The 21664-nt window shown below is 40.3% G+C and overlaps 1 protein-coding gene across 2 annotated transcripts in view; it reads left to right on the top strand.

The window, feature by feature from the left end:
• The window catches only part of LOC129697154 (cytosolic 5'-nucleotidase 1A-like), a 121786-nt gene that overhangs the window by 79729 nt on the left and 20393 nt on the right, over positions 1–21664 (top strand). The gene's annotated exons all lie outside the window — the stretch shown is intronic.

Below are 21664 nucleotides of genomic sequence, written 5' to 3'. Positions count from 1 at the left end.
GAATCGCAGGATCATATTTTAATCTTAGCAGCACTGTCATGCACTGGGTAGGTTTTTCTAACCAAAGCCACTCATTTTTATTTCTCAGAACTCACACCTATTTACTTACAAAGTATATAGGCACAAAAGATAGTGCTCCAAATATTTCAGATACAATGTTATGCAGCCCTTGTAAATATATTCTAACATTTTAATTATTATGACTATATTTACACACCATGTTAACTAATGATGCTTCAGATTCTTTGAATGAATTGTGCTGAACAAATGCGTAGCTCAACATATTTTCTTTTTTTTTTTTTTTTTTTTTTTTTTTTTTTTTTTTTTTTTTTTTTTTTTTTTTTTAGAAAGTGCAAGAGAATCGTGCGGTGCGAGAGTGTAAGGAAAAGAAAGCCCCTTAGGAAAGAAGTTAGAGAAGGAAGTAAAGTGAGAAAATAGACCCTAGAAAGAAAAGAAAGAGAAAGTAGAAACAATCGCTCTATTATAACATTAAACTCCGCAGAGAGGGGGCTACCAACCAAGTCTGTTTTTGTTATTTTACCTCCCGTTACCAGGTCCTGATTCCGCTTATTTATATATTTGTTTTTTTTTAGATTACTATTGCACCTCATACTTGTAATAGGTCCAGAAACATAGACCACGTCTTTTGAAATTGGTCTGCTTTACCTGCTAGGAGGAATCTCATCTCTTCCAGGTGTAATGTTTCAAACATATTTGATATCCACATTTTTATTGTTGGTGTCGGCGCATTTTTCCAGAATTTAAGTATAAGCTTTTTTCCCATTATTAGCCCATAATTAAATAAATTCTTCTGAAACACGTTTAATTCAGGGTTATCTTCCGATATTCCGAAGATAATCCATTCTGGTTTTGGTACCAGTTTTATTTTGATCAATTTTGAAAAAATATCAAATATTTCATACCAGAATTTTTGGATTTTTGTACAAAAAACAAAAGAGTGCGCTATGGTAGCTTCTTGACATAGGCATTTATCACAGATTGGTGAAACATTAGGGAAGATTTTATTTAATTTAGTTTTTGAATAATATAATCTATGTAATGTTTTAAATTGGATAAGCGTATGCCGTACGTTGATCGAACATTTATGCACCTGTAGTAAATGATTATCCCAGGTCCCTTTTGAGATTTTTATAGCTAATTCTTGTTCCCAATCTTTTCTAATTCCATCTGTTGTGGGTATTTCTATGTTTAAAATGATGTTATATAAGTACGATATTAAATTAGCTGATTCCGCCTTGGTCTTCATTGCTTCATCCAATAAGTCGGAAGCCATATTATGATAGTCTTTTGTGTATTTTTTCAAATAATCACAGATTTGAAGATATTTAAAATATTGGTTATTTTTCAAATTATATTTCAGTTGTAGTTGTTGAAATGACAGTAAATTCCCTAATTCATACAGATCTTCGAGCGTTTTAATTCCCATTCTTTCCCATTGTATAAATGATTTGTCTATGATTGATGGTTTAAACGATGGATTATTGACTATTGGTATTAAAAGAGATAGGTTTCTTAATTTTAGAGTCTGTTTTTTTTTTTTCCATTTTCTTTTTTTGTTATGTATAATTGGATTTTTATTATATTTTTTATTATTCAAATTTGTTGGTGAGAGGATGGTCGCTCCTATATTACTCGGGGAGCAGTCCCCTTTTTCCATTACCATCCAGTCCGCCTGCTGTGTAGAATTGTCCAGCAGGTGAATCATATTTTATGTAATATTTACTGCCCAGTTATAATACATAAAATTAGGGAGCGCTAGACCCCCCCAGCTCTTTTCGTTTATTAAGGTGTGCTATTTGTATTCTATGGGATTTATAATCCCATATAAAAATTGGTTATGTTTGAGTCCAATTTTTTTGAAAAACATTTTTTGGGGGGTATATAGGTATTGATTGAAATAGGTATAGAATTTGTGGTAAGAAAACCATTTTAATAGCATTTATTCTGCCTATTAAGGACATCGGAAGTGTTTTCCAGAATTTAATCAGATTATTCAATTTCTTGAGTAAAGGATTATAATTGGCTTTAAACATATCCTGGTAATTTCTAGTAATTTCAATTCCCAAATATTTGAATTTTTCTGTGGCTATTTTAAAGGGAAATTTCCGAAGCTGTGTTGAGTCTTTTGGTTTTATCGACATAATTTCACTTTTGTTCCAATTTATTCTATATCCTGAAAAGGATCCAAAGTCCTCTATTAAGTTTAATATGTTTGGTATACTAATTTGTGGTTTTGTGATGTACAGTAGTACATCATCGGCATATAGAGATATTTTATTCTTTGAGTATTTTGTATTATAACCATAAATATCCGGATGAGTTCTTATTTTTTCAGCAAGGGGTTCAATTATCAAAGCAAATAGCAGCGGTGATAATGAGCATCCTTGTCTATTGCCCCTTGATAGTTCAAATTTCGAGGATAAGATATTATTAGTTAATATTCTAGCCGTAGGTTTGTTATATAATAGTTTTATCCATGCGATAAAGTTTTCTCCCAATTGGAATTTTTGCAATACTTTAATCATATAATCCCATTCTACTTGATCAAACGCTTTTTCTGCATCCAGTGAGATAATAGATAACTCTTGGTCGTGAGGTTTATGTGAGTGCATTATGTTAAGCAAACGTCTCAAATTATTAAATGAATGTCTCTTAGGTATAAATCCTGTTTGATCTCCATTTATTAATCTACTAACGTACCTGCTTAATCTACTGGCTAGTGTTTTCGCTATTATTTTTTGATCCGTATTTAACAAAGCAATAGCTCTATATGAACCTGGTTCTTCTATGTTTTTATCTTTTTTAAGTATTAATGTGATCGTTGATTCTGCTAATGTTTCGGGTAAGCTTTGCTCTTTAAAAGCGTGTGTATACATTTTCTGTAATCGTGGGGTAACTATATCATAAAAGGCTTTATAGAATTCACTACTGAATCCATCTGGTCCTGGTGTTTTACCATTCTTTAGTGTTTTTATTGTGTCTTCTATCTCCTTAGAAGTAATTATTGCTCCCAGTTCCTCTTGTTCCCTCAATTCTAATTTTGGAAGGTTACAATCTTCCAGAAATTCTGAAATTTTATTATTATCTATTGACGTTTTAGATGTATATAAATTTTCGTAGAATTGAGCAAATCTTTTATTGATATCCTTGGGTAGTGTTAATAATTCCCCACTATCTGATTTAATCTTTAGTATTGCATTCTCTTTTTCCCGTTTTTTCAACTGGCGTGCTAAGAGTTTGTGGGGTTTGTCCCCGAATTCAAAGTGTTCTTGTTTTGTAACTTGGAATAATGTTATAACTTTCTCTGACAATAATTTATTCAGCTTGAATTTCAATAATAGGATTTTATTATGTTTATCCATAGTTGGATCTTTAGCATTATCTATATCTAATTGTTTTATTTGTTCTTCTAAATGTCTTTGTTCTTTCTTATTCTTTTTATTTTGGTAAGCTTGAAATGAAATAATGACTCCTCTAATAAATGCTTTAAAGGATTCCCATAATAGCGTGGGGGATATATCTGGTGTATCATTTATCTCAAAGAATAAGTCCATCTGTTTTTTTAGATATATACTCCCTTGTGGGTCTTTTAAAAGTTGCGAATTAAACCTCCAGAACGATTTATTCATGGACATTCCTTCTAATTTTAAAACAAAGGTTAGAGGAGAGTGATCTGAAATCGCATTAATGTGGTATTTAGGATTCATAGTGTGTGTAATTAATTTTGTATCCACAAGAAAATAATCTATCCGTGAATATGTTTTATGCACCGTTGAATAGAATGAGTAGTCCCTTCCCTAACACCAGACTTTTATTCTGTATTTGAAGGCATCCAATTTCTAGGTTTGGGTCTTCAATATGATTGAATTCTAAATTGATGTAAATTGTGCTTTAAGGAACCTGCCAAGATTCTCCTGTACTTGTGATGATTTTGTCTTAGTGTTATAAAATCAAGTTATATATCTATGTAGGAAGTATATATTTCCCATGGCATGAAAAGAGAAAGCCATGAATCGCAGGATCATATTTTAATCTTAGCAGCACTGTCATGCACTGGGTAGGTTTTTCTAACCAAAGCCACTCATTTTTATTTCTCAGAACTCACACCTATTTACTTACAAAGTATATAGGCACAAAAGATAGTGCTCCAAATATTTCAGATACAATGTTATGCAGCCCTTGTAAATATATTCTAACATTTTAATTATTATGACTATATTTACACACCATGTTAACTAATGATGCTTCAGATTCTTTGAATGAATTGTGCTGAACAAATGCGTAGCTCAACATATTTTCTTAAGTGAAATTGGTAAAATGAAAAATATGCAATTTATTTCCTTCTCATGTCAATATTTGCCATCATAGCAGCAGCAAAATAAATGACTTATTTGATCATTACAAAGTAAATATTCCATCAAGATTAGTAACATTGGGATCTCTCCACATGTTTCTTTCTAAAGTCAACATAAATTTGACACAACCTTTGAAATACTTGCTGGGTTTACATCTAAATTGCAAATTAGCTTCCACAAAGAGAGTTACATTCTGCAATTACATTTGTAGCTACCTTTTCAATTTGCTTTGTATCAATATTGAACATGCAATTGAACATTTTTTTGGGAATTATGTTTGTTTCCAGCTGATCATCCAATTTTGCACTCATTACTTTTCTTCATTAACATTGCATTCATCCCTTTGATTTACTCTTGTTCTTAGTCCTGCATCTTTTTCCCCTAATTTTGAATCTTCATTGGTTAAAGACCTTACCCTGTAGGTTTTGTAGCTCATTTCAATCCCACAAACCCAGTTTCTCACAACCCCACTATCAGTGTGGACTTTAAAAGAGCTTTATTTTCACATGAAATGTGCAGAGGCAATTCACGTGGAAATGAAGTTCAGAGAGGAAGTGACAGAGAATGCAATGTATTGTTACAGAGAACATTTAATGGTGATGTTTGGAGTTGAATTTCTGGATATCCATTTTCACTCTATCAAAGTGTATCATCATTAATGGTGATGGTTAAACTACCACATTTCAGAAAATAATCCTTTGTTGCTTTCAAAAAAACATCCTAGCCAACATTTTGAAAGCCCCCTTTAGTTTAAAAGGTTTAACTTCTGCTTAAACCTTTTGCACCTTCAAAACACCTTACCATGTAAAACCTTTTTGAAAAAGCAAAATATGTTTCCCCCTTTCTGTGTATCAAAAACATAAATACATTTAATTACATAAAATAAGCTTCATCACCTACTAGCTACATGGACAATTAAGTTGTGGCACTATCACCTACATTTTTTTTATTTTGCTTCAATGGCACACAATTTCACATGCTCCTCTCAAACCCAAATCATATACTGGATTCTCAGTCAACAGAAATGAAATCTTTCTATGCAATTTGGCAATCAGAACTCAGAGTTCTATAGGTTTCACTGTGATTTTCTCTCACTCTACCAAACTCTAGTGAATGCATGTGATCCAAATCTTTCCTCATTAAATAGATCATCCTTGGAATCAGTTTGGTAAAGTTGTTTACTGCCATAATGGAGGAAGCGTAACAACCAACCTTCGCACAATGCCTAGCAACAACGATGAGATAAATGCTCAAATAATCTATCATGAACATGTTAGCTGGGACTTTTCCCAAATTCTAATTTTGTATCTTACATTTCTAAAATTTAGTTCGCTGCACTGCTCTTTACTGTTTAAATCTAGCAATTAATTGGATATAAGATTTACAAATCTAGAACTAGAATCTAAATCCAAATCTAAAATCCAGTATGTGGATTTTGAAATAAAGGGAACATGTTGTACAATGATAAAAATAACAATGCTTTCAGTAAATGGCCTGGCCAAAATGGATCTTTACTGTTTGTTCCAAATTAAATCATCAATTGTGATATATCTTTATAACCGCCAAGAGGCAATTACAGAAGACTAATTTATAACATACGTATGGCCTCTTTGTCTTTATCCAACAAAAGCATATTGTGGAGTTCCAATTAAGAGACAGTGAATGAAGATGAAGCTTCATCTGCTCTGACTGGTTGTATCATGTGCGGGCAAAGTTTTTTTTTTAATGACCAATCGCAAGCTTCTCTTTAAACACAATATCATTGGCCAAGTACCACAGCCTTGCAATTTACTGATTGCGACTGCAATCAGCTAAGCAAATGGGGTCAATCTGAATTTGAATTAGAATCATGATTCACTTGTCCTAAGGGAAAAGTTGTCGGAAGCATTTATGTCTTGTGTGAATGGAGATTGCAAAATGCCATTGATACAATAGACATGAACATTTTATTTCTAGTGTAAACATAAAGAATAGACGGGCCTCATATGATGCAGATATTCATACTGTGAATGATATTCATTAATTTCTTGGAAAATACAAACAAGCCATTGTTCCAAATGTGTTTGTCCTAAATGAAGAGGCTGAGTGGGGTAAGAAACTCCTGGAAATTATTATTGTAAAAGTCACCAATACACAACTCCCTGAAGGCTGTTAGGAATAGAACAAGATATTGCACATATGGGGAGATAATCAGATGCTCACAGAAAAATATTTGTCTGCATGCACATAAATAAAAGTATAAAGGTTTAAAAAAAAAGCAATATATCAAGTTCAAGTTCAAGTTTACATTTATTGTCACTGTACTTATTGGGACAGAGAGATTTGGGTTGCCATATAGCCATACAAATAAAAAGAACACAACACACAATAGAATTTAACATGAACATCCCCACATCAATGTTTCCCACTGTGGGGATGAAAGTTCAGTCATCTGCCTTCAGTCATTGTGGTTGGGGCATATTGAGGCCTCCGCAGTCGCCACAATGGCGGCCCGATGTTTCAGGCCCTTTCACCGGGTGATGGAACTCCGGCATCGGAAGAACACTCTCAGCTGCCGCGGCTTCCGAAGTCCACAGGCCGAGCTTTGTAAAAAAAATTGAAAACCATGTATCATTTTCCTTCCACTTCACAATTATGTGCCACTTTGTGTTGGTCTATCACATCAAATCCCAATAAAATACATTTACGTTTGTGGTTGTAATGTGACAAAATGTGGAAACGTTCAAGGGGTATGAAAACTTTTGCAAGCCACTGTCTATATATATAAAAACAAAGACACACACACACCTGTATTTCTAAACGTCTGATGTTGACCACTTCCTGTACTGTATATTGATTTTAGACGCTGCCACTTACGTCTGTGAATTTTGGCCATCTTACTCAGAGTCTCCCTCCGCTGCGCAGGACAAGAGGATTTTTCCCATCGATTAAAAATAAAAGAGTTATTAGTGTTTAGAAAATGTTGAGATTCTCTCTCCTGAAGGCCACGCCCTTTCCGGAGGAACTATAAAACGTGGAGGTGTTGAGTGCCTCAGTCAGTCCCTGCAAGATTGGGGAGCGAGAGGGTCATGTCTCAGTCTGAGCTGTGAATAACACTGAACACATGTATACTAAACTGTTTTGTGGTTTTACTGACCTCGAGTGCCCTTAATGTGGTTTGAAAATGAAAATGTGGTTGGTTTGAAATAAAGCACAGCAAATGGTTGGTGGTGGTTGCTTTGAAATAAAGCACAGCAAATGGTTGGTGGTGGTTGCTTTGAGATTAAAAAAACACAGCAAATGGTTGGTGGTGGTTGGTTTGAAATGGCAAATGATTAAAAGTCCAAACGAGACAACTTCCTGTTTGCGCTGTATATTGATTTTAGATAAAACGTTATGACTTAAGGCTGTGATTTTTGGCCATCTTACTCAGTCCCCCTCCACTCATCAGGTGCAGAGAATTCTCCCCATCAATGAAAAATAAAAGTGTTACTAGTGGTTAAAAACTGTTGAGAATCTCTCTCCTGTCAATCACTCCATGAAGGCCACGCCCTTCCAGTGGGAGGGGGGATGGATTATAAAACCCGGAAGTGTGGGTGTGGCTCAATCTCTGCAAGATTTGTGGTGGTGGGTGGTTGGTTGGTGTGTCACGACTCTGTCTGAGCTGTGAATCAACTGAACACACTGAATGTCTACTGAACTGTGAGTATGGTGTTTATGTGGTGTTTTGTGTGGTTTTATGGTTTCACCCTGCTTGAAATGGTATGAAACTGCATGTGAATGTGGTGGCCTTGCACCCTGCATGAAATGGTATGAAACTGCATTTGAATTTGGTGGCATTGCACCCTGCATGAAATGGTATGAAACTGCATTTGAATTTGGTGGCCTTGCACTCTGTTTGAAATGGTTTGAAACTACACTTGAATTTGGTGGCCTTGTATCCTGCTTGAAGTGGTATGAAACTGCACTTGAATTTGGTAGCCTTGCACCCTGCTTGAAGTGGTATGAAACTGCACTTGAATTTGGTGGCCTTGCACTTTGCTTGAAGTAGTCTGAAACTGCACTTGAATTTGGTGGCCTTGCACCCTGCTTGAAGTAGTCTGAAACTGCACTTGAATTTGGTGGCCTTGCACCCTGCTTGAAGTGGTTGGAAACTGCACTTGAATTTGGTGGCCTTGCACCCTGCTTGAAGTGGTCGGAAACTGCACTTGAATTTGGTGGCCTTGCACCCTGCTTGAAGTGGTTGGAAACTGCACTTGGATTTGGTGGCCTTGCACCCTGCTAGAAGTGGTAAGAAACTGCACTTGAATTTGGTGGCCTTGCACCCTGTTTGAAATGGAATTTCAAGGAATAGCCGTGAGTCAACTGCCAGCCCACCAGCCATGAGTGAGCTGCCAGCTTGAGTGACTGAGCTGCCACCCTAAGAATCCATTTGGCCCACAATGTCCACACTAGCCCTCTGGAAACCAGTCCCTTCAGCCCCCAACACCCATACTGGCGCTCCAAAAAACCCCCCCCCCCCCCCCCATTATATATATATTATATACACTAAACCCAAACTTGAACAGAGTTTTGCACAGAGCATGGAGGCCATTCTCTCCAGTTTGGAGGTAGTAGCTTTATCCATTTCAATTTATGCTGATCCAACACGTCATACATAAACAAGGGTTGTCCAATGTTACAGTTTCCATTGCAAGCATACACGTTACAAAACATCAGAAAGTTGTAGATAGTGGAAGTTCAGACTGCTATTATGGCTCTGGATAGTACCGAATAATGGTATTGTCTGTGCTCTGGTTGAATGGCAGTGTCTCTGTGGAGCATTATGCCCCTGTCCCACTTAGGAAACCTGAACGGAATCCTCTGGAGACTTTGCGCCCCACCCAAGGTTTCCGTGCAGTTCCCGGATTTGCAGGTGGTTGCCGGAGGTTGCAGGTAGTGGAAGCAGGTAGTGAGACTGACAAAAACCTCCGGGAACCGCACGGAAACCTTGGGTGGGGCGCAAAGTCTCCAGAGGTTTCCGTTCAGGTTTCCTAAGTGGGACAGGGGCATTACTCTGCTCATCTCTGTTAGGATGAGAGAATTTATGATCTCATCATTACCACTGTCCTTGTGTCCGTGATGTTAACTGTCAGATAGGGAAGATGCAGTTCAGAACCAGGTCTTAGGCTCAGAACTGCTCACGGTCATTCTTCACGGCTATCGAAAGACCGAAATCCTGCCAGTCTATGCTACAGCCATTGTAGAAGCTCTGGGTGAGAACAAAGTGAAATGAAACTGATACGATTAAAAAATAGCATAATTTTGGTTTCACAAATGTGGCTTGGAATATTGATTTGATGTTGGATTCTACTTTGTCATTGCAGTCTAGTGGTCACTATGTCGGTCAGCAAAGGGGAAGGTAATTGGGAATTGTTGTGAAATAGGGAACTGCAACCTTGCTCATTGGAAATGCAATCCAATAATATCCTGGCCAAAGAGCAGTTCTTTAGATTCCTTCTCCTTCTGCTGCATATATGCAGCTTCATGCAGACCACCATGAATCGTATGATCCACTCTGCTCTGTAGTGTGAGGCTCCTTCAGAACAATGCAGGCAATATACCTACTGCTTGAGAAGAGCAGAGCTCTATCTAGTTGCAGTTTAGTTTAGAGATACAGTGCGGAAACAGGCCCTTCGGCCCACCGAGTCCACGCTGACCAGCGATCCCTGCACATTAACACTATCCTACACACACGAGAGACAATTTTGACATTTATACCATGCCAATTAGCCTATAAACTTGTACGTCTTTGGAGTGTGGAAGCAAACCGAAGATCTCGGAGAAAACACACGCGGTCACGGGAAGAACGTACAAACTCCATACAGACAACACCTGTAGTCAGGATTGAACCCGGGTCTCTGATGCTGTAAGCGCTGGAAGGCAGCAACTCTACCGCTGCGCCACTGTGCCGCCCAGTTGACTCTTACCGTTTTGCAGAATAATATGTTGAGTTCCAATTGCACAGTGGAAACAAGAGCCGGATAGTGAGATAATATCCCTTGTCCCCCAGCTAACTCAGTGATGTGTATTTTAGGAATGCTCTTGTAAAATCAGCATTTTCAACTATTGACTTGTCTGCCATGTATACTTCCAGTGTGCAAGAGCAGTGCACATTGTGCTGCACAGCTATCTTAACCTTTGTCACACTGCAGCTTCCACACACTGTTCCAAGGCAGGTTCCTCAAAATGGGTATCGAATTCAAAAGGTATCGGAATTAATTTGGCTCCCATCACAGCCAAGATTCAAGCAATAGTGACCTGAAATCTGCAGCCATTGTTTCTTGGTGTAAATTTATAAATTCAATTTTCTTCCCTGTGTAAATTATAGAAAAATTGGCATAAGGTTGATAAAAAAAAGAACTGATGCAATAAGATGCTGTCCAATGCTCATTAAAAAAAATAGAAAAAAACTAATCAAGCAGAGGTCTTGTGTGTCATTAAATATTAAGATACATTTACTCAAGTACGTCATAAACAGTTTAAAATATACATGGTCATGAAATATTTTTTTCAAAATTGTCACGACATTGGGAAGGGACATAATAGGTTTCAATATTAAATGGATTTTTTATTATTGTCAAAGGAGTAACAAAAGCAACTTAAGAAATCTTTATCCTTATCCCACTGGCATCAGATAACAGTTCAGGTTAGGGATGGAACTGGACCTTTTTATTCAGTATCATCTCATGTTTTTCAGTGTACTCGTTCAGCCAGCTGGAGATCTGGCAAACATTTCAATGTACATCCCATCATTTTATGTCTCATATAAACAGTGCTTCTAATCCATGAATCATTGCCTTACATGCTACCTGCATCTCTTGCTCAATCATGCCTCAGGCTGAGCAGTAATTACAGTTGGATTTCACGGGCGTAACACAGGAGAGTTATCAGCTGCTGCTGAATTGTAATTACTAGCAGCAAGTATACACAGCATTTATGACAGTGTCTTCCCAATGTCGGTTTATTCAAAAAGCACATGCACAGCTCACAGAAACTACAGAACTGGTCTATATAACCGTAGCATTTCAAATCCTTGAGAAAACTTACCTAAACTTAACTAGACTACATAAACAGAACCAAGCTGGTGTTCAAATAGCACCCACAGTGTCATTTACAGTGTCTACAACCACAAAATGGCATCACAGGCACTGGAGAAGTGAAGCAAAAAATATGTTTGGGTATACACACACACTCACTCACTTGCATGTGCGCACACACACACATACACATTCACAGCTGTGACAGCACTCACAACCAGATAATTAACAACCAGAGACCCCATGAATGTGAGGCTTCAGCAGCTATGCCAACCATTCTGGAGGGGACAAAATGTGTAGGAACGAACTGCAGATGCTGGTTTAAATCAAAGGTAGACACAAAATGCTGGAGTAACTCAGCAGGACAGAGGAGAGAAGGAATGGGTGATGTTACGGGTCGAGACCCTTCTTCAGACTGATTTTTTCGGTTTGAGACCCTTCTTCAGACTGATGGGAGCCCTGCACTGCGCTGGGCCTCAGTGCTGGACTTGGGTTCAGCCTCCCAATGGAAGATTATGCCTGGAACCAGGCCGGAGAAAAACCATGACCGAAGGGCAGTCAACCAGTGAACTTAACATCATCATGTGATCCAACTCCATAATGCTTAACTAAAACATTACTGAAGGTTAATAACTTTTTAATAGTGTGTGTTACGCCAATGTAGGTAGAAACATAGATATTTGTTAGGAAAGGAGGTAATTTACTCAACCTTAGCTGTGCCGGCTGAGAAAGAGTTATCCCCACAAACTTCCTTATTCTCGTGCCTGATCTGTAGAGGCATAGGTTACTGCACATTAAGTACAAATTTCAAGGACTTGTTTGTGATGACCAATTCTGCCTCTACCACGTTTAAGGCAGTGAGCTCCACTCCCACCATTCTTCGTGACAATACAGATTTCCTCTAATCCCAATAGTCCATGTACCAAATATCTTAAATCAAGATTCCACGATAACTGTGCTCTCTATTCAGACCCTTCTCATCTAGGTACCATGTTACTATATGCACCAGTAACTCTCTCTTCACCCACCAAATAAAACACCCTCCATTCTGCACAGCTTCTCATTCATAGCTTAAATTCGGGAGTTCTGGCAACATCCTTGTAAATCTTCTTCCAACATTATTTGAAGCAATTGCATCCTTACTCTAATGCCTCTTAACCACATTACCTGCTTATCCTGCTACCTTATATTTACAATACAAATTTATTATCATTTGAGCCCCAGTGAGACTCAAACGAAATGTTGTTTCCACAGCCATACAAACAAAGACACTGTCTTACAGACATACACATAATTAAATTCACTCACAGTCTGTGATGGAAGGCAAGTCTTCTACCCCTGTTCTGTGTCTCTCCCGATTCCATGATGAGTCCCACGGCCATTTTATTCCTCCCGGTCTGAAAGTCCAAGGTTCCCCCATATTGCCGGGCTTTCTTTCCAACCCGATTCGCGTTGCGGGAGCTCCGGGAATTACACAAGCTCCCAGTCCCAGTCCAACCTTGCGTTGCTGGAGCATTTTTTAATTGATTAAAAGATGCAGCATGGAAACAGGCCCTTTGGCCCACTGGATCAACGCCAACCATTGATCACCCATTCATACTAGTTCTACGTTATCCCAATTTAGCATCTACTCCCGACACACTAGGATCAATTTACAGAGGCTGATTAACCTACGCACCTGCACGTCTTTAGTCCATATGGCTTTCTCCAGATTCATACCAAGACCCAGCACCATGATTAAAGATACAAAAAACAGGCCCTTTGGCCCACGGATCAACGCTATCACCCAGGGAAAATCTATGCAACACTAGGATCACAGAGGCTGACACGCATCTGCAGATGATAGCACCTTACAGCTAACGGGTGGCAAACATCGATAGCACCTTACATCATGGTGCACGGTGGTAGAGGTACCAGAGCCCAGGGGTTTGATCGTGACTACAGGTGCTTGGCTGTACGGAGTTTGTACCTACTCCCTGTGACCCGAGTGAGTTTTCTCCGAGATCTTTGGTTTCCTCTCACACTCCAAACACGTACAGGGTTGTAGGTTAATTGGCTTGGAATAAAAATGTAAAATTGTCCCTAGTGTGTGTAAGGTAGTGTTAATGTGCAGGGATCACTGGACGGCGAGGACTCGGTGGGTCAAAGGGCCTGTTTCCACTCTGTACCTCTAAACTAAACTAAACTAAATTGGGATCAAACCCAACTTTGGAGTGAGTCAGGGGCTTTACCAGCCGTGCCACCATGCCACTCTTTCCTGCCTATCTGACATTCATTGATAGACTGTCTTGCACTTCATTCCTCATTCTCAATCAAACAGCCAAGCTTTGAATCTTCTTCACATATCCTGGTCATAATTCTCTACACTTATTTCTACATCATTTATGTATGTCACAAAATACAAGTGATTATCCTTTCCTAGTTTTTCACAAATCTCATTTGATTCCATCATTGCTTTTTTTTTTAATGGATTTCCTTAGGTACAAAAAATAGTGTTTCGCTTATTTTTGTGACTCGAGTTTATTTTCATGAATTTTTATAATCACAGTTCTATTTTGTTGGCAGCACCAAGTAGTTTTGAGTTATATTTGGATTGACAGTTATGTTCCATCCACTTAACAACATGCAGTAAGTTATACATTAGGTGCCAAGAATATTATTAATTGTACTCTAAATTTTGTGCCTATGATTTGTCATGGAGGGACAGTCATCCCTGTGATCTCTGCCAAAGCATTTTCCAACATGAACTAGATTAAAGAGTTGCTGATAGGCAAGTCAAATGTGTAGCATTGAAATATACTGGTCTGGAAGGTGGCATTTGGTTCTTGTGCCCTGTGGAAAGTACTAAAAAAGCCAGCCATTGTATTGAAAAAGGCAGCCGTAGATTGGTTGAGTGATCAAAATCGGGTAAGTGAGCAGAGAATAAAAAGAAGGCAAGGCAGCGAAGCAGCCTATTGGGAGCAGCCGTGTTGTGAGAAAGGCTGTGTCAAGGGCAAGTGTGAACTTTCAGCAACGAGGCTGAGGCAAGGAGACTGAGCAGAGGGGAACGGGAGTTAAAGGTACGGTCACACATTTGGCTTGTGTGTGATTGTTGTCCTTTTTTCTTTCCTCTTGGTGTTACAGCGGTGGTGATGGCAGGTAGATTGGTGCAATGTTTCTCTTGCAGGGTGTGTGAAAGGAAACTGCTGGTGTCTCTGATGACGACACCCGTGGAAACTATGTCCATGTGCAGCTCCTTAAGGGCCTGTCCCACTTGGGCATCATTTGCACGTCACGCAGGTGGCCCGCAAAGATTTTGTGAATCCCAAAATCCTGGGGCCCTGCGCACGACCGAGCATCGCTGCCTACGTCACCACGCACCATGCACGCGTAATGCACGCCATGTGTGCATAATGCATCCCATGCGTGCATCACGTGCGCGTCATGACGCGCGGGTCGTGACGCATAAATGGTGTTGCGTAAATGACGCGCAAATGACGCCCAAGTGAGACAGGCCCTTTACAGGTTGCATTAAGGAACTGGAGCTGCAGCTGGACAACCTGGCCAACATGCAGGAGAATGAGAGGTTCATAGATAGGAGTTACAGAGAGGTAGTCATGCCTAAGGTACATGTAACGATTTTAAGTAGGTGAGTATGAAGAGTGGATGACCATGAGGAAAGGGAGTAGACAGAGAGTGCAAATGACCCCTGCGGCCATTCCCCTTCAAAATCGGTATATCCTTTTGGATACTGTTGGGGGGGATATCCTATCAGGAGTAAACAGCAGTAGCAGTCAGGGTGTGACACTGAGTTTGACTCTGAGGCACAGCAGGGAAAGGTTATGTCAGGCAGAGCCATTGTGGCAGGAGACTCATTAGTTAGGGGGACATAGGTTGAAGGTAAGAGGGGAAACAATAGGAATGTGAGGGGCAACGTATTGACATAGAGGGTGTTGCACATATGAAACAAGCTGCCAGGAGAGATAATTGAGGAAGGTTCTTTAACAACAGAGAAATTGAGGCTCTGGTCAAGAAAAAGGAAGCATGGGACCGGTATAGGCAGGTGAGATCAAGTATATCACTAGAGGAGTTTCAAGAAGTGAGCATGCGCAAGATGGAAATAAGGACAAAAAAGTGGCAGAAGAAAGCTGTGGCAGATAAAATTAAGGAAAATCCAAAGATTTTTATACAGTAGTAGACCAAGTGCAGACCCGTTGGGTCTGTTCCCCCAACATGCGGTTGTGGGGGGGAGGCGGCATGCAGCGTCACACACACTAACTATCCCCCCCCCCCACCCCCACACGTACGCTAATTACCCCACTTGAGATTAAATTAATATTATTAATTTGCTCCTTTTACCCCATAACCACCCTATCTACTGACGCATAGCCCCCAACTTCCAGTCACATCTAGAGAGGAGGGGAGGGGGGGAGTAGAGAGTGAGGGCAGAGAGAGAAGGGGCAGAGACACAGAGAGAGGGGCAAGAGAGAGGGGAATGAGAGAGAGAGGGGGGGTGGCGAGGAGGAGAAGAGGAGAGGGGTGGGGTGAGAGGGGAAAGGTGGGGGTGGAGGGGAGGAGAGAGAGAGGTGAGAGTGAGGGGGAGAGGTGAGGGGGGGAGGGGAGAGGAGGGGGAGAGGTGTGGAGGGGAAGAGGGGTGGAGGTGGGTGGAGGGGGGGGCTTAGGGTGGAGGGGCGGCCGTGGGGGGGGGTAGGGGTGTGTGGAGGCGGGGGGGTGGCAGAGTGAGGGGGGGGGAGGGGAGGGGGAGAGAGAGGGGGAGGGGGATGGGGTTGAGGACAGGGGGGGAGAGAGAGAGAGGGGGGAGGGGGAGAGGAGAGGAGAGGAGAGGGGGAGAGGAGAGGGGGGGGGGTGAGGGGAGGGGGGGAGGTGAGGGGAGAGGGGAGGGGGGAGGGAAGGGGTTAGGGGTGTGTGGAGGGGAGGGGGGTTTAGGGGAGGGATGGTGGGGGAGGGGATGGAAGGGAGGAGGGGGAGGAAAAGAGGGGAGAGAGAGGGGGGGAAGTGGAGAGGGAGGGGAGGAGATGAGAGAGGGGGGAGAGGAGAGGGGGGAGAGGAGGGGGGGGGGAGGGAGGAGGAGGGAGGGGGGGAGGAGAGGAGGGGGGGAGAGGAGGGGAGGGGGGGGGGGAGGAGGGGGGGGGGGGGGGGGGGAGGGAGGAGGGGGGGGAGAGAGAGTGCCTTTTTATTTCAACCCAAACCCCCCAAACAACCATTTGCAGGCAGTGCTTTTTTACTTTAACTATATTTTCATTTTCAAACCACATTAAGGGTACTTACTCACAGTTGTGTGGACATGTGTTCAGTGTTATTCACAGCTCAGAGAAACGTGATCCTCTGCCTTCCTCCAGCTTGCAGACTAATTGAGGCACACCACTTCCTGGTTTTATTGTCCATCCCCCCCTGCCGCCAGCGGGGGCAGCAGAGAGAATGGGGAATTTTGTAAAATCATTAATATCTCTGTCATATTTAATCGACTGAAAAAATCCTAGGCAGACATGCGGCGGAGGGGGGCTCTGAGCGAGGTGGCCAAAAATGACGGCCGTAGGTGGCGGCGTTCTCTCGGAAATCGCAGCATAGATGGCCAAAACCGGTCAAGAACAGTCTTTTAGTAATATAGATGTAGATTAAGGGAAACAGGATAAATACAGCGAGAATAGGATCCCATACAAACCAAACTGGTCATCTCTTGAGTCGAGCTGCAGGAGATGGGAAAGGTATTCATTGAGTATTTATCCACTGTTTTTACTGTGGAGTAAGACATGAAGACTGGGAAACTATGGACAGTTAATGGACATGTCTTGCAGACAGCCCATAAAATGGTTGAGGAGGTGCGGAACATCCTAAGGCATATGAAAGTAGATCAATCTCACAGGACTGATCAGATATATCAATGGACACTGTGGGATGCTAGAGAAGCTAGAGAAGTAGGTGCCTGACTGAGATATATAAATCATCATTGTAAACAAATGAGGTGCAAGAAGAACGGAAGGTGCTAATGTTGTGCCTCATTTAGGAAGGGCTGCAAGGAAAAGCAAGGAACTACTGTATAGACAAGTGAACCTAACATCTGTGGTAAGCAGGTTAATGGGGAGGGTTCTGAGAGATATAATAACTATGCATTTGGATAGACAGGGTTAGGGATAGTCAACATGGTTTTGTACATAGGAGATCATGTCTTACAAATCTGATTGAGTTTTTTGAAGTATAACTAAAAAGGTTGATGAGTGCAAAGGCATAGATGTTGTCTATATGAACTTCAGCAAGACATGGGATCTAGGGAGAGCTAGCCTCAAGTCTGACGAAGGGTCCCGATCCGAAAATGTCACCCATCTTTTTTCTCCAGAGATGCTGCCTGTCCCGTGAGCCACTCCAGCACTTTGTGTCGACCTCCAGGAAGGATGTTGATAAGCTTGAAAGAGTGTGGAGCAGATTTACGAGGATATTGCCAGGACATGAGAGCTTAGCTGTAGGGAGAGGTTGAGCAAGATAGGATGATATTCCTTGCAGCGCAGGTGAATCTGGGATGATCTTATAGAGGTCTAGAAGATCTCAAAGGGAATAAATAGGGTGATTCCAGAGTATTTTACCCAGATTAGGGAAATCAAGAACCCGATGGCATGTGTTTAAGGTTAGAGTAAAAAAGTTAATAGGAATGTGAGGGGCAACTTTTTTACACAGAGCGTGATGGGTATATAAAATGAGCTGACAGAAGAGATAATTGAGGCGTTCTATAATACTTCAAAGGCATTTGGACAGGTACAAGGATAGGAAATGTTTAGAAGGATTTTGGCCAAATGCAGGCTGGTGGGACTAGTATAGATGGGATATCTTGGTTGGCATGGGCAAGTTGGGCCAAAGGGCCTGTTTTCCTGCTGCATGACTCCAAGACTAACAATGCTGGAAAAACTGAAATGGGGATGAAAGACAATAATTTTTGAATGAGCAGTGTGAAACCTGGCCCAAATTCGGCTAACGGTGCAGGAATTGCTCAAATATCCTTAAATTAATCAATTTAGCTACTTAATGAAACCAAACATTTCTCATTAAGGTTAGAGTGATTTTTTTTCTCAAACAATTATGCAGTGGGCATCTCCATAAATTTGTTGAAGACTGTATATATTTACAGTAAATGCATAAAATGATCAAAACAGCAAAAACCTTGCAGACTTTACTGTTGACTGCATTTGGCATTAATTTCCAGCCTGATAAATATGAAGATATTGCTGTTAAACTAAATTTCATAAATTAAATTATAAACTGTGCTAAGGCCAGTTCTCATAATGGCTATTTTAGGAACAATAGTATCCCAACATATCAAATATTTTTATCAATTTTATTAAAACTTGATTCCAACATTACATTTAACATCCACAGAATGCACATTTGATGCCTCTTTGTTTATCAGATACACCAGTCAGTTAATTACACATCTAGGGATCTCAGGAACATTTAGGGTTTAACTCCTGCTGACTGTTGCATTTCCAATTCAAAATAAAGAACGTTTATAATATAATTTTGCAATACCAGAATGAAAACAACCAATCACGCATACAATTGGTTGTAAAAGGAAATCACTCTTTTCCTGTTCAAAATCCTATTTATATATATGGCAGGTGCTGGTATCTTTGTGATGAGACCATTCTCTCCATCATTTGTTTGATAATATAAGACAACATATGTTGTTCATATTTAAAGTTACATTCAGGCTAATTCATTTTAAAACTGCATATAGGATGTTATCTCAATCAACTTTGCTTTAGCCAACTGGGTCTCATGAATAGAGCTTATATTTTATTATTTACCTACTGTGATTCAAGAATGCACTGTGATGGAAAGGAACAACAGGGAAGTCGAAAACCATCCAGAATTAGTCATTGGGCTTCATCGTAATAATCCAAAAGCCAATAAAATTTCCCATACATTAGGGTTAGGGATTATCCAAGATTGGCCAACATTTTGGTCCACAGACACTGAGATGAATCATTTAGAAGGGACACAGAGCTTTCCTTTCCCCTATTTCTGGGGTTATCCTTGCAAAGTGTTATTTGACTTACTTCAATATATGCCCTTCTTAACTGTACAGCCTGTGCAGCTCCATTAAATATTAAGTGAATTCTACATCAAACTAGTGTTTTGTTCACTTGTTAAATGCTATGCTGACCAATGGAGTCATTCGTAATGATTAGTTTATCTGCACCCTCTGATTCTTTGGCTTTGCGATCCAATTCAGTTCCTATGTTTATGTAAGTAATATTTTTATTTATTTCTGTCAGGTTAGATCACATGGGATCCAAGGAGAGATAGCTGAATGGATTGAAAATTGGCTTAATGGAAGGAAGCAGAGGGTGATTGTGGAAGGTTATTTCTCGGACTGGAAGCCTGTGACTAGTGGTGTGCCTCAAGGTTCCGTGCTGGGTACTGTTTGTCATCTACATCAATGATTTGGATGAGAACATATGGCAAGATTAGCAAGTTTGCAAATGATACAAGTGGGTGGTTTTGCAGATAGTGGAGATGGTTGTGAAAAATTGCAGCAGGATCTTGATCAATTTGCCGAGTGGGCGAAGAAATCGTTGATGGAATTTAATGCAGAAAAATGTGAGGCGTTGCATTTTGTGAAATCTAACATGGGCAGGACCTACACAGTGAATGGTAGGGCTCTGGGGAGTATTGTAGAGCAGAGGGATCTAGGAGTGCAGGTGCATAGTTCCCTGAATGTGTTGTTGCAGGTTGATCAGGTGGTCAAAAAGACTTTTGGCACAATGGCCTTCATCAGCCAGAGTATTGAGTATAACAGTTGGGAGATCATGTTGCAGTTGTATAAGACGTTGGTGAGGCCACATTTAGAGTGTTGTGTTCAGTTTGGAGCATCATGTTATAGGAAAGATGTTGTCAAGCTGGAAAGGGTACAGAGAAGATTTACGAGGATGTTGCCAGGACTAGAGGGTCTGAGCTATAGGCAGAGGTTGAGTAGGCTGGGACTCTATTCCTTGGAGCGCAGGAGGATGAGGGGTGTTCTTATGGAGGTGTATAAGATCATGAGAGGAATAGATTGGGTAGAGTCTCTTGCCCGGAGTAGGTGAATTGAGGACCAGAGGATATAGGTTTAAGGTGAAAGGTAAAAGAGTAACAGGAATCTGATGGGTAACATTTTCACACAAATGGTGGTGGGTGTATGGAACAAGCTGCGACAGGAAGTAGTTGAGGCAGGGACTATCTCAATATTTAAGAAGCATTTAGGCAGGTACATGGATAGGACAGGTTTGGAGAGATATGGACCAAATGCTAGCAGGTGGGACTAGTGTAGCTGAGACATTATTGGCCGGTGTGGGCAAGTTGGGCTGAAGGGCCTGTTTTCACACTGTATCACTCTATGACCATGTCCACCTCTATCCAGCCTGAACTGTGACTCTGCACAACTGCTCAGTCCATAAGGCATTTTATATTGAGTTGCATTTTTCCTCACTGTTTGCTGAATCTCAGAGTTTCACGTCATTTACAAATATGGATATTGTTTGCCTCTTCCTAAATCCAAATAACAACTTTGCCCCAGCACTTGTGACTGACCGCATACTACTTTCCATCAATCTGTACAACTCCATTGTACATTTTATTTTTAGCCAGTTTATTATCAGTTCCACGATCCCTATGCCATAACATTTATCAGAAACCCATCAAGCAGTAGCTTATCAAAATTATTTTGAAAATCTAAGCATTGCCTAGTTTATCCTTACTTTGTATATTTTCCTTTGTCCCTTGAATGAATTCATTCAGATTATTTAGGCATGGATTCATCTTTCAGATCCAAATACATTTTGTCAGTCTCAAAGTGTTTCATCACTTCTTTTAGTGTAGATTCTAATGTCTTTCCCATCTGTGATAGATTAACATAATTATCGGAACTTAGTATTACCTGTACTCAAAATCTTGTTATGTGTTAGCTTTGTGCCATCCCCCAGCAATATCTAGAAATATACAGTAGAAACTTCTATATATACTCTTAAATCTATTTATACAAACTCCTCCCCTAGTTTTTATTAGTATATCTAGGAGCACATCTAACAAACCTGAGATTGTACCCACTTTTAGTTTTCACGGTTTATTTTCCTGCGAAATGGGTTCAGCAAAACATTTTTTTTTTTTTAAATAGAAGAAAAATGATTTTGTTTCTTACTTCACTTAAATGTCTGTAATTCTGCATCTATTTTAAACTAGCATTATCTTTGTCTGGAGTTGTGC

The sequence above is a fragment of the Leucoraja erinacea genome, chromosome 5, assembly GCF_028641065.1.
Source record: "Leucoraja erinacea ecotype New England chromosome 5, Leri_hhj_1, whole genome shotgun sequence".
Lineage (NCBI taxonomy): Eukaryota > Metazoa > Chordata > Chondrichthyes > Rajiformes > Rajidae > Leucoraja > Leucoraja erinaceus.
The sequence above is the reverse complement of the archived record's forward strand: the minus strand, read 5'-3'. Positions and strand labels throughout refer to the sequence as shown.